Source organism: Epinephelus moara, chromosome 3 (genome assembly GCF_006386435.1).
Source record: "Epinephelus moara isolate mb chromosome 3, YSFRI_EMoa_1.0, whole genome shotgun sequence".
Taxonomy (NCBI): domain Eukaryota; kingdom Metazoa; phylum Chordata; class Actinopteri; order Perciformes; family Serranidae; genus Epinephelus; species Epinephelus moara.
Window position 1 is genome coordinate 1,240,265 of NC_065508.1, and position 2,449 is coordinate 1,242,713.

The following is a 2,449-nucleotide window of genomic DNA, read 5'->3' on the forward strand; positions in this document are numbered from 1 at the left end:
TTCAAACATTTACAGATCAAATCATCACATGTCAGCTACACTGCCTTGTTGTATTTGAAACACATGTTCATTTTATTTTGTGTCAGTTTACTAGTTTGGTTAATTGTAGAAATTCTCTTTGGTATCATTGATCTGCTGCGACCGGCTGCACAAAACACACCTGGTTTGATTCATGAAACGTGAGCAGAATGAATTTGTGTGTGTTTCAGGATTCATCAACATGTTAGTGACTCAGCTCTTTGCATAGGTACCAACAAAATCTACACCTGCTGCTGGTGCCTGTGTTATTACTGCACATATGTTGTCATAATTAGAAATGACTCCTCTGCCCTCTTTACACACCACAGGGAGCAGCTGTCGGACAAACAACACACTTTTAATGAAGAACTGATGCCATGAGCCAAATTTAAAAACTTAAATACAAAATTGTTAAAGAGAAATAGTCACATCAGGACTATCAGAAGGAAATAAAATGTTTCTGTTAACCCCCCGTCAGCTAACATAACTTCAGTCTCAGCGTCAGTAAAGCTTTTCTTTCTCTGTCTCTGTTTGCTCCATGTGGGTCCATGTCATTAATTCAACATCCCATTAGTCCGACTGTCCGCGGTGCTGAACAGCTCGCGGCAGGCGTATGGTGCGCCGCGACCGGCTTGAGGCGGAGCAGGCTCATGGCTTATGTGTTTGTCACTTTCTTTTTCATTTTAACCCACACCATGATCTTTTCCTGACCCTAACCAAGTGGTTTTTGTGCCTAAACCTAACCAGACCTTAACCACAGGGCATCATGATGATTTCGGAACGGACTTCGGAACAATGAGTTTAATATGGTCGGAACAATGGGATGTCGAACCAATGGGCTGTCGAACCAATGGGCTGTCGAACCAATGGGCAGTTCCCGCTCCATGTGTCTGCAGGTCGACAGGATGCACCTGTCCACAGGAACTATCACCTCCATGGTGTCACTGGATATTCTGTCAGTTTACGATTGATTGGGATTCATGATCATAAACACGTACCTACGATAGATCTGAGTTTTCTGCTGCGTTCATGAACCCTGTGAAGGTTTTTAGTACTGAGGTTTTTATGTGCAGATCTACTCACACACTTCATGAACGAGACCCTTTAAGTGTTCTCCTTAAGTATGACACAGTATGGATTATTTCTCCTTAGCTGAGGGACTTACACAGTTGCACAGAATCCCTTAAAAGGTTCCCTTAGTTAAGGAAAAACTCATTTACTGCGTTGAAAGGGATTTCACAGCAGTCAAAGTTTCCATGGAGATTGTTCGTTTGCTCGGACTCTTGTGACGCCTGTCATCGTGTCACTGCGTCGGCTGATGATCAGATAGAGAAAAAATGTCTGAAGAAAAGAAGACAATAAAATCATACCAGTCAGAGGAGGAAAAGATTAAACTTCTGGAGGAATACGATCATAGCAAGAACTATAAAGTTAATCTGATCCCCAAATATCAGAAAACAGGAAATGACTGGAACAAAAATGAATTCAGTCGAATCTAAAGTGTAAAACCAGAAGTGTCTCCGTGAGTTCTCCTGGTCGCAGAAACACTCTGCTCAGGGTGGGTTAGTTTTTCATTTATCAACATAAACTCTGTCATGTTGCAGTTAAGACAGAGTGTTTAACCCTGCTTTCTTACCTGTGACTCAGCGCCCACATATCTCTGACATGCTTGTGACATATGAACCTTCTGGGGACATCTGGGGACATCTGGGGACATCACTTGCTATTTGTAATGGTGATTTTTAAAAATTGTAAATCATTTGGTAATTAATTTGACCTTTCCTTTATTATGTTTTATATTTAGTTGCTCTTTAAAGCACTTTGAGTGGCCCTGCTGTATGAAACATGCTGTACAAATAAAGCTGCTTTACCTTGCTTTGGTTGTTAAGGTCTTTTTGCAACAGTGGAAAGATTCCTTAAGTTTCAGACCAAGACAGGGAGAAAACCATAAATACATAAGGAAACCTTAAGGAGAAAACTTAAGGTTGTTTTGTGCAAACTATTTTATTTTGAGGAAACCTTAACTTCAAAATCTTAACTAAGGGTGTTTTGTGCACCCGGCCCCTGGTCTTTTGTAGGAGGCAACATTTTCCTGATGTATGACACAAACACAAAAACTCATGGAAAGCCAATAGGCGGTGTAATCTTCACCAGCTTCAGTAGATAATGTAAAGATACGTCACGCCGTGTGGGACAGGGGCGCCATCTTGTGAGGTACAGCCTGTTATCTCTGTTACCAAAGTTTGTGCACTCAGTCCATAAATGAGACAGTTGTCAGTGAAGGAAGTGCATCATCTTCTGTAATCCAGCTTTGGGCTGCCGAGTCACACCAACCCATCCTCACTGTGACCTCGTCACATGTCCACGTTTGGTCATGGACTTTCCACGTCCACATATGACGTCCAAGGTACCCTGGGTGTGTTGGTTGTTG